The 11,195-nt window shown below is 37.1% G+C and overlaps 2 long non-coding RNA genes across 4 annotated transcripts; one reads left to right on the plus strand and one right to left on the minus strand.

The window, feature by feature from the left end:
* The first annotated feature begins 237 nt into the window (after positions 1 to 237).
* On the plus strand, positions 238 to 4,131 carry LOC130048306 (uncharacterized). The gene is made up of 2 exons (XR_008797153.1): positions 238 to 693; positions 3,382 to 4,131. It is a non-coding gene; the product is annotated as an uncharacterized LOC130048306 (long non-coding RNA).
* Positions 4,132 to 5,900: 1,769 nt separating this feature from the next.
* Positions 5,901 to 10,096, minus strand: LOC130048303 (uncharacterized). Of its 3 annotated transcripts, none has more exons than XR_008797148.1 (3): positions 9,801 to 10,096; positions 8,709 to 8,816; positions 5,901 to 7,430 (listed from the first exon to the last, which is right to left on the minus strand). It is a non-coding gene; the product is annotated as an uncharacterized LOC130048303 (long non-coding RNA). The 3 variants fall into 3 exon arrangements; XR_008797147.1 differs by having other exon boundaries at positions 5,901 to 7,433; XR_008797146.1 differs by having other exon boundaries at positions 5,901 to 7,433; positions 8,709 to 8,819.
* Between the last annotated feature and the right edge of the window lie 1,099 nt (positions 10,097 to 11,195).

The following is an 11,195-nucleotide window of genomic DNA, read 5'->3' on the forward strand; positions in this document are numbered from 1 at the left end:
TATTCGGACTTGGCAATTACAAATGTCGGAAGTCCGACAAATTTACATGTATGATTACAAAGTTCATGTCATATGGACCTGTTCTGATTGTATGCTAAAATAAAATATCTTCAATTAGTCTTACAGAGTAACTTTAAAAGCATATGAACCCAATATTTACAAGAAAAGTTCTTGTGCTGGATGTCCATAGGTTTTTCCCTTTACAGTTCTTGCGATTGACGATTTGTAGCGGTCAAAGAACATGACCCACAATATGCCATTTTTGGCCTACCAAATTTGGAAAAATTAAAGAACACTTTAGAATAAATCTAAGATTATATTTTTTATCCATAACATGAGCCAAGTTGTATTGCGCAATCGTTTCCTCACACCGGATGTTTAAAGCACTCAAGTAAATGCCCAAACCTACCGCAGTTTCACGTTTTCCGGGAAAATCGCATAAATTTGCCAACTTCAGTCTATAAATTCACATGGGCCGCATTACTCACGACTCAATTTTGTAAACTAAAATTAAAATGCAAAGTTCGATTAACACTTTCCATCAAAAAAATTAACTCGTAAGCAATGCGGCCATGTCGAAAAAAAAAAAAAAAATAATGATAACAAAAGTGTCGTCTGGAAACGTCAGATTCCAAGGAAGTCAATACATACACCTAACACAGTTGATACGACTCAAAAAGAAACAGCAAAGAGGTGAGTTTTTATGTTCTTATATATTTTTTAAACTAAAAAATCAATATCTAAACGAGTAAATATGAGAGTCATGGCCTATGGTAAAAAGGTACAGGGGAGGGGGGGGGGGGGGGGGGGGGGGGTAACCTATCGTGTATGTTTAATTCCGAAGTCCGTTCCGATGGCTTTAAAAGTACCGATTTCCCTACCTTTTGTTACTTTAAAAATGATATTGTTCGAAACAGAATGAATGTTCGAATCAAACGTACAGTACAAACTTGTTCGGCCATACGGAATACCCTAGTTAGAATAATCTAACTGTGTCTCGGGACAGGCCCTCACCACAATCGGTGCCGTAGGACATTATCATTTTAACGATAGAACATTCTCTCTAGGAATACCCCAGTAAACAGGGCCGTAAATGAACCTTCAATTTGGAGGAGGCAGGAAATTAGGCGGGGGTCTGGGGCCCGCCCAGGCCCCCAGACGCTTAATCCGAGATTCCTCTGACTCTTACCCCCGCTTTTATATTTGACATGTGCGGGGGAGAGTCAGAGCGGACTCCATATTGAAAAGTGGGAATTCAGTAACACCAGCTGGTGTCGCTGCTTTACCTACCTCTTACAACTTTATTTCGCGGATCTATCTTCCAAGACGTGAGAATTCAGTTAACGGAAGATAAATCTATAACTAGATCATGATTAATATGATGCTATCGCCGTTTAAACGGTCCTAACACCGACAAATGGAGCATCACTTGAATTAGGTCGCCGCCTCGCCATTTGATTTCTTTGCGCATGACGTCAGCACATGTAAACACAAAATTCCATCGTTTAAACGGCGATAGCATCGTATTAATCATGATGTATTTGTAGAATAATCTTCCGATAACTGAATTCTCACGTCTTGGAAGATAGATCCGCGAAATAAAGTTGTAAGAGGTAGGTAAAGCAGCGACACCAGCTGGTGTCGCTGAATTCCCACTTTTCAATATGGAGTCCGCTCAGACTCTCCCCCGCACATGTCAAATATAAAAGCGGGGGTAAGAGTCAGAGGAATCTCGGATTACCAGACGCTGAGCACATTTTGTGCACACTGAACACGTTTCGTGCAAAATCCTTGATTCTAGGGCCTTCTAAGATGTTACTTGACTAACTCATTCTAAAAGAAAGATTTGGAATGCTTTTTAAGGGAGGTATCATGTTCTTAGTTATTTGAAACAACATAAATTCTAATGAACTTTAAATTTTAATTTTTTTTGGCTCAAAAGTTGGAGGAGGCAGCTGCCTCCTCCGCCTCCATATAATTTACGGCCCTGGTAAACATTTCAATTATACAGGCCCAGCATGTACACATGTATTACGCATGGAGATGTGCGATATATATTCAGACAGTATGATCTATTGTATGAATTTGTCCATTGGTTCTCATAATTTTTTACAAATTATGTACGTTTAATTAATATAGGCTACAGTTCAAAGTTTCTTATAAAATATGAAGTCTGTCAATTATAACTGTAAAGTTGTAGCAACGTGTTACATTAACAAATGTCCGAATATTACGGCAATGTCAAACACGGCTGTAAGCTCTATCTATTTTACATTTGTACTTGAGAATTTGAACGCACAATATTCATACATCGAACGGAGATGAAACAATTATCGTTTTGTTTTCAACTTCAACTATTTAAGTTCGTAAATTCATAAGTCCCTTGTATATAAGTGGAAAGAAACCTACAAAAACACACAGAAAGTTTGTTTTTAATGAAGTAGGTCAATCTAAATGCATATCAAAATATATCTTGTTAAATAATATTTGACATAACTTGTGTTGAAATGTAGAGTATTCTCTTAATTATATTTACTTTTTTTTCGATTGAAGGGCAATAACTCTAAATGGAAAACATAGTTTACTAGTGGGGGATCCTAGTTTTTTTTCTTTCGTTTTGTTTTTTATATACACACGAAAATCAAACGCTTTAATTGATTTTAGAATTTTTATTTTGTGCTATAGACAAAATTGATATTGAAAAGATATGATTTAAATGTTATGGAAAAAAAAACAATCTATAAAGGTGAAACGGCAAACCCCCACCCCTCGAAAATGTATTACAATACTACTGATAATTTTTCTATTATTTATATTATTTCATGTATGGAGATGTGCATGGTTTTTGCACCAGTTTTCTTTTTGGATTAGGAAAATGTTTACTTTTTCCTTAAAAAAGGACTTTGGAAGGGTCCATTAAACAGACCCAGGTTGGGAGATTTCAGGCTCTCATGGACTTAATTTCCGTGGAAACAAGGGGGTTATTTATGTTCGGTCTTTCCTACCCCGGGATAGGAAAGACCGAATATAAATAACTTCCTCGTTTCCACAGAAATTTACATGGACTACATAATAGAAATAAATTAACCATGTAATATACATTGTTGTAAACCCCATACCCCCTTTATATGTCACACTGACATTAATCAACAAAACATTTGAAGATACACATTTTCAGTTTATTAGTGGAAAAAAAATAATTCCAAGTTTTTGAATACAATTTATTAATTGATTCACCAAGCATTAATTAACAAGTTAATTGATTTATAATTAGATTTTAGGAAAAATAACCTAGGCTAATGGGTTTTAACATGAAGATAAGATTTTCATCCAACCCAAATTGTATATTTTAATTAAATGTATATGACATAAATATTTCAGATATGCCAAGGAGTGGTCCCTAATTCTTTCTCTGTTTCAACTGTCCATGGAGAGTAAAACCAAAACACAGATCCAGGATTTCAAAGAAATATAGGTCAGTGATCACCACTCTGATAGGGAGGGCACCATCTGATCATGATTTTCTGTGCAATATATGCCAGAGTGTGTGTGTTGCTCCCATATTAAACAGAAGAATATCAAGTCGGTTAGGCAACAGATTCAAGACAGTCCAGCACCACCACCAGCAGCAGCAGTTCTTCCAATTGGTCCCCCTTCTGTATCACTCCCATCCCCATGTACATCAAGAGGGCACACTTCATGCTGTATCTGCAAGTGACCAGGTCCAATGTTAGTTGTAGTCCCAGTAGGAGTAAGGCATGAAATCTTCATTTCAAAAGAGGCCATCATTCCTGCCAGGGCTCGCTTCTGTACAAATCACCTACAACAAGACATAGAAGAACTTGAACCTATTGCTGACAACACAATGTTCAACAAAACAGGAGTGACATAATTAATCAATCAAGTTTTTGAGAGCTGAAGTTTTGAGAAAAGAGAAAATAAGGTTGGATTTTGACAACAGTGAAAGTCTAACAGTGAGCATCAGAATCTCCTGGGAACCCCTAAAGCTGCTTTTGAGGACTTGCTGATATATGTAAACCTGTAGAATATGGAAACTTGTGCTAGATAAAAGCTTTATAACCTTTCTACCAGTGATGTATTTGTTGACAATAAAAAGGGTATTTGATTTTAGCAGAATAATTACTTATTATGAACTACTAGTATTATCATTATGATACTTAACTGGCAAATAACAAACAACAAACATGATTTGTAAATGTTATTTCCTGTATAGATCTACATGATACTTCTATTTTGGGAACATTATGAAAATAGGCCAATTTAGATTATTTCTCATTCTGTGGCATTTACAAGCATGTATACATTACATGTAAATGCAATATAATCCAAACAATTTAAAACTACAGTGCCTTATGATATATTCTATTTCAAATATGTATCTAGATGTAATTCTATTCAAATCTATATTAATGCCTGGAAGATTTTTAGATCACAGAAGAGATGGAAGTCACAAACATTGTATAATCACCAGTTTATGACCATAAATGTCAATATTCAGTGGCGTAGCTTCCATTGCGGCAACCGAGGCAGCTGCCTCGGTAAAAAAAACAAAAAAACCTTTTACGTTGTTAAAATGTCGATAGCTTCTGGGGGGCGCAGCCCCCCAGACCCCCTGCCTCGGTAATATTATAACTCAAGCTACGCCTATGATATTGACTATCCAAAACCAATCGATTTTGTTTTTAAATCTTGTGCACTTTCAGACATGCAGTACCGATACATATTATATACTCCACTTTTCAATTAATTCCTGATGTCTTCTGTACTTCATTGTCTATAATAGCAGTAGTGTTATTTATTCGTACTAGTTATTTTAATTGAAACTAAAACTGTACAGAACTTCAATTTTATCAATGTATTGAACTTTCTAATTTTCAGTTAACTGATGATAGTAGTTTATAACGTTTAATTTGTCAGATGCACAAGATATGCTATGGTCTATGTTGTAACATACTATGGGTACCAACTTAAAGCACCTTCCCTCTAACAGGTACCAGATTATAAAGCACTCTCTCTAACTGGTACCAGATTATAAAGCACTCTCCCTCTAACAGGTACCAACTAATAAACACTCTCCCTCTAACAGGTACCAGATTATAAAGCACTCTCCCTCTAACAGGTACCAACTAATAAACACTCTCCCTCTAACAGGTACCAACTTATAAAGCACTCTCCCTCTAACAGGTACCAGATTATAAAGCACTTTCCCTCTAACAGGTACCAACTTATAAGACACTCTCCCTCTAACAGGTACCAACTAATAAAGTACTCTCCCTCTAACAGGTACCAACTTATAAGGAACTTTCCCTCTAACAGGTACCAACTTATAAAGCACTCTCCCTCTAACAGGTACCAACTAATAAAGCACTCTCCCTCTAACAGGTACCAACTAATAAAGCACTCTCCCTCTAACAGGTACCAACTAATAAAGCACTCCCCTTCTAACAGGTACCAACTTATAAGGCAACCTCCCTGTAACAGGTACCAACTTATAAAGCACTCTCCCTCTAACAGGTACCAGATTATAAAGCACTCTCCCTCTAACAGGTACCAACTAATAAAGCACTCTCCCTCTAACAGGTACCAACTAATAAAGCACTCTCCCTCTAACAGGTACCAATTTATAAGGCAACCTCCCTCTAACAGGTACCAACTAATAAAGCACTCTCCCTCTAACAGGTACCAATTTATAAGGCAACCTCCCTCTAACAGGTACAAACTAATAAAGCACTCTCCCTCTAACAGGTATCAACTAATAAAGCATTCTCCCTCTAACAGGTACCAACTTATAAGGCAACCTCCCTCTAACAGGTACCAACTTATAAAGCACTCTCCCTCTAACAGGTACCAACTTTTTAGGCAACCTCCCTCTAACAGGTACCAGATTATAAAGCACTCTCCTTCTAACAGGTACCAACTTATAAAGCACTCTCCCTCTAACAGGTACCAACTAATAAAGCACTCTCCCTCTAACAGGTACCAATTTATAAGGCAACCTCCCTCTAACATTGAGTATGTACGTCATTCCAAAGGAAGTCTATATCCCCTTCCTTAACGGGATTCAGCATGATAGCTGTCTGCACCAAGTACTTGCGAGACACAGATAGATGACTGACACTCTAGCATAACTTGGAAAACAGTCTCCATGGGAAAGCCCTGTCAATGTCAAGGAGGACTGCATAAACCAACCAAGTGCCAATTTACATATCTGCCCAATGTTCAACAGTAGGACACTGGTACTGATCTTTAAGTAATACACAAAACTGACACTCTACACAAACTGATAACAGCCCTCCCCCCCCCCCCCCCCCCCCAAAGAAAATTAAAAATTAAAACAAATACACATACATGATACACAGAAATAGTTAAACATGTACATTTCACCTTCTGTAATATTGTAAACCAATAAATGAATAAAAAAATAATTCAAAAAAAAAAAGAAAAAAGAAATGATAAATGAAATAAATGAACAAGCCAGACTTGCCTGATCAGGAATGATGCAATATCCTCGTTTCAGACTCTATACTCAGGAAACAATTTCTTTGTGCCTTTGCTCAGCCTCTCAAATCCAAGTGAACTCACTGAAATGACATCCACGTCCACACATGTACACAAATCATCCAACGAGGAAATGCGCAGCTTCCCCTCCTGTCGTCCGTTTACTGCATCCTCAAAAGTGAAAGTAGAAATCCCCGCCAACCAACTTTCTCACATGTCACTGTTTCGGATCCTATAAAAAGCCACTTTATCAATGTACAATGATCACCATCATGCATTCAAACACAAATAAACATCATTGATATCATTCAAACTCCATTATTTCTTCTCTTTGTATCATCTAGTATTTAACCCTGGTCACATTACCTTCGTAAATATTTTGCTCACAAAAACGTCAGCTGGGTCAAATGATCATAGTTATATTTAGAGAGGGGAAAAGTGGAATATGACGATGTCTGATCATCAACTTTTATCACATTTGTTTGAGAATGTAATTCACTAAAAATTAAACTTGTCGTAAAAATTACACACTGAAGTAACTACGACGAGTTGCAGAAAACCTGGATTTTCGAGTTACTGCCGGATTCTATCTCTTGTGAAGTATATCTTGTACAGAAGCGGGTGTAGGAATTTTTGAAGTGGAAGGGGGGGGGGGGGGGGGGGGGGTCCAGCACTTGATCGTTTAGATACTTTTCACAACGTCTATCCGCTATCTTTTTCTGATATCCCAAAGAAATGAGAGAGAGAGAGAGAGAGAGAGAGAGAGAGAGAGAGAGAGAGAGAGAGGTTACTCCCAGTAGGTTGGGGGCGGCCTAGGCCCCCAGAAGCTGTAGGGTAAATGGTGCAACTCCTGCATTCTGTCCTGCATTCTGACGTTTCCTGGCACTTCCTTTTCACTTTCAAATTGTCTACTTCTTAAACAAAATTTTTCATGTTACATATATACAAATGTACTTTTTAAGAATTCTTTTTAAAAGCGATACTTGCATCTGACGAAAATATCGTAAATATAGTATCAGTGTGTTGTCTTATTTATCCTAGAGTTGAATGATAATTATAATAGTGTTGATAAATTTGAATGAAGCAATTAGTAGTACATATACATGTAAGTATCTACCGTTCATATCATTTGGACTCAAAGTCTCGTTAAAATTGAATATTTCTTAAACTTTTTGGTTCTCCAAAGGGGGGGGGTCCAGACGCCCTGGACCCCCCCCCCCCTTCTGGATCCGCCCATGTCTTATGTGTTGTTTCTGCTAGGAACTTTCATTTGCGATTACAGTCACTTGCCCTTTAAAACTATCCCAATTCGAAGTAATATGAGCCCCGTCGGTTTTATTGACAACACAATTTCTTTCTTTTGAAATGGGAAAGAAGTTCGAGTTATTGACTCCCCTCTCTCTCTGTCTCTCTCTCTCTCTCTCTGGTTGACAGTCGAAACGGTATGTAGTGAAAATGTAAGTTTAAACGATGAATTCAGTCATGTTTTGAAGATTTCGTATATCGAGGTTTGGCTTTAAGTACGTACTTTGTTTTAATAGCGTTAGGCCTAGTTGTCAAATTACTGAGTCAACTTCTTCATCCCCTTTTGGAACTGAGGATGGAATGACGTAGCCAAATCACACTGTGGCTTCTTTGCTAGTTAAACATTATAGGAATCAGCAATATAAAAAAAACGGGGGGGGGGGGGGGGGGGAGGGGTCCAGGAATCCAAAAAAGAAAATCGATAAAAATAAATATACGTGTATCACCCAGTGCTAGTTAATATTTTATTCAACTTGTACATAAAAAATAATTGCCTACAAATATTAGCAGTATCATATTTAAAAAAAACCAAAAAACTACAAAGATGTCCCACAGAAAGGGGGGGGGGGGGGGATGTCAATCCCCGGATTCCCCTCTGGATCCGCCATTTGGACAGAGAGTACATTTAAAGGCAAACACTTACGTGCGGGTATTACTGTCTCATGACAGCATCTAGTTCTCATTTGTAGATGTGCATATTGGTGGGACAGGATGATCCAATTATTTTCCTTAAAGTTATAGTGGATCTAACAGGGGTGGAAGAACAGTGTCATTGTAACATAAGGGTCCAGTAAATGAAAAGACCCAGTCCCTATTGAAAATTCCCTCTAATTTAGATAACAGCTAAACTATAAGCTGATTTTCATGGTGTACAAAATGCATACCTTAAACTCTGGATATTTCAAGACAGTCCTCAAGGAAACTATTGTGAGGCAGTCCATCTTCTTGGAAGGCTGTAGTGATTGTCTTTTTTTTTTGTGTCTAGCTGAATTCTGCTGAAAGAATTTATTAGTCTCACTATCAACCTTGCCATGCATTATTTTTTTTTAAAGACCACACCTGTAATCAAAATCAAAGCATTACTTGTTTCTAAATATATACATCAGTATCATCACCAACAAAGACAGCCTTGTCTTGAAACACAAGCTTAGTATAACATGAACCCAATCATTACAATGACCAATGTTTCAAATTTATTTATATTAACAGTCCTTGACCAGTCGAATTTGATCAATATTTTCATTAGTTTGTCACTATGAAGATACCGTAATTTTCCAACTCAGTCTCAGATAGACATACACGGAGAAAATTTGTGGCTGGATCGGGAATTGAACCTAGGGACCTCTGTGCAAGATTTTACCAGTTGGTGCCATGACCACTCTTGTCCTGCCAGGGGTGAAATGAATCTGGGTTGTGTGTCTTCGACGGCAAAGACAAATTAAAGGGAGGAATTTAGTAGTTAGGGCTACACGGACCGTGGATATCGACCTGGATAGCTCAGTGGTTAGAGCACCTGACTAGTAATGCAGGGATCCTAGGTTCGACTCCTCGTCCAGCCAAATATTTTCTCCTCCCCTATACTGCATTCCGTGACGTAACTTGCTCAGTGTTAAGTTTATACGTGTATCAAATTAAAAATCTAGGCCCACTGGCCTTCATTGTGGAATGAATAGTAGGATTGTTACATATAATGTCCGAAATTACAAACGTTCACAGAAAATACCAAAGATATGACCGAAATTAAAAATTATTGAAGTCGTCAATGGAGGGACCAAAATTTTTAATGTGAATATGATAGTAGATGTCATGTATTACTGAGGTCATTTTAGCTCCTCTCTTGGTAATTTTTGTCATTTTTTTTGGTAATTTCTGTAAATGGTACCGTAGTAGGCTAGTTTTGGTCATTCCTGCACTGCGGAATGACTTACCACGTGTCCTGGCCTTGTGCTTGTTTAGCCTATATTGAATATACTTACCGATCTTGCAAAAATCTTTTGATTCCCGGGCAATATGGTACTAATATCTCATGTTTTATAAATTAATATACCTCGCGGACACTACTAAAGACAGAGATATTTCCGGCACCAACGGTCTCTTCGTAGATATGTTTGGTCTATCGTCCCGCTTTCCCATATTTGATATTTTCTATCTTTTTTTGCGCAAGAGTTAGCCTATTTTAAGTACAACTTAACAGATGAAATACAGGGGCAATTAACTCATTGTATAGGGGCAGGTAACTCGTGGTCGCCGCCCTGCAAGCGGTACCAAATAGCGTTAACCACATAATACGCCCGTGAAAATGCTTACGTAGGGTGTGTTTCTTAAGCCACAATGTATACAACTCTGCCCAATGTAGTATCGCCGTCATCAGGCTGTAACATACTTTCTTTGAATAGACTGAATAAAGGGTTTTAGCTTAAAACTGTGACAGGAGATAGATAGGCAAATCAAGAGTTCTGTGTGTAAACTATTTTTTTCTTTTCAAATTTGAACAAAGTTCAGCAACCTGGAAATATTCAAAATATCAAAGAAAATTGTTGAAAATCAAATTTCTTGCACTACCATTCTCAAACTGGGTACCGGGTCCGTAGGATTGGGAAATTGACGCAAAATGTTCAAATTGGGAAAATTTGAAACGGGTTACTTTGTGCTCTAATGATCAATACCAGTGAAGAAAAAATGCGGTGATACATTTTTGGGATCACTCAGCAATACATAATGTACATTCAAAACAAAACTCTTTGTCTGTAAACTAGCTAATAGTGTAATAGTGCATTATGTATAATGTGGTAGTGCATTACATTTAAAGTCTACTTATAATGAAAGTAGAAAATATCTTATAATATTCTAATAGGTGAATTTGTTTATTTTAACATTTCATTGATCAATATTTGTTAAAACAAGCCCATTCCAAACAAGATATAATTATAAGCTGTCGATAATAAAATCTCCCAAACAAAGTATTGCCTGCATAAAAGTGGTTTAGGAATGAATCTATTTTTCTTTTCGTAACGCATGATACATAAGTTTCCCTTCCATTCTAAATTATGAATAATTGCTACAAATAAGATGAATTGTTGGTACATGTATGATGTGCAGGTACATGTACATCTTTAAGAGGATGTCAAGGTGTGATATTTTTTCTTTTATCTTAGACATACCTCAAATCAGACAGAAATCCAACATACAATAACTTCTAGGAGCTTTGCTGTACTATAATTTCCACGGAACCATACTCCAACTTCCAAACCACGAGCATAGAAAAGCAAGAATATTATTCAATGATGAAAACATAAGAAATGCAACATATAAATAAATTAAGCATAATTGATGTGTCAAATTCAGAAGCAGATAAAAGATTACAGGGGTGA

This window comes from Ostrea edulis, chromosome 7, assembly GCF_947568905.1.
Source record: "Ostrea edulis chromosome 7, xbOstEdul1.1, whole genome shotgun sequence".
NCBI lineage: Eukaryota > Metazoa > Mollusca > Bivalvia > Ostreida > Ostreidae > Ostrea > Ostrea edulis.